The following is a 280-nucleotide window of genomic DNA, read 5'->3' as shown; positions in this document are numbered from 1 at the left end:
ACGACAGCTTCACCCTGGAGATTGCGTTGCGAAGAAGAGAAGGGAGAGACACACACATGCAAAAAGAATATATAAAAGGCTTGTGAACCCAGAAAGTCTCCTCCTATCCCTACCATGCAAAAACGAGGAAGGGGGGGGGGGAAGGAATTGAAGAGAGGGAGCGAAGACTAAACCTTCTTCTAAGAAAGTCGAAGAGCAAAACAAGCATGATGCTACTGCTACTCATGTAATGAAGACAAAGACACAAGATGAGAAATGATAGATTGTTGAATAATAAAGA

The 280-nt window shown here is 42.9% G+C and overlaps 1 protein-coding gene across 1 annotated transcript in view; it reads right to left on the bottom strand.

Moving 5' to 3' along the window:
* Window positions 1-280, bottom strand: part of CSUI_001396 (phosphatidylserine decarboxylase) — a 13,948-nt gene that overhangs the window by 9,784 nt on the left and 3,884 nt on the right. The gene's annotated exons all lie outside the window — the stretch shown is intronic.

This window comes from Cystoisospora suis (genome assembly GCF_002600585.1).
Source record: "Cystoisospora suis strain Wien I chromosome Unknown contig_553, whole genome shotgun sequence".
Lineage (NCBI taxonomy): Eukaryota > Apicomplexa > Conoidasida > Eucoccidiorida > Sarcocystidae > Cystoisospora > Cystoisospora suis.
This window is presented reverse-complemented; position numbering and strand designations above follow the sequence as displayed.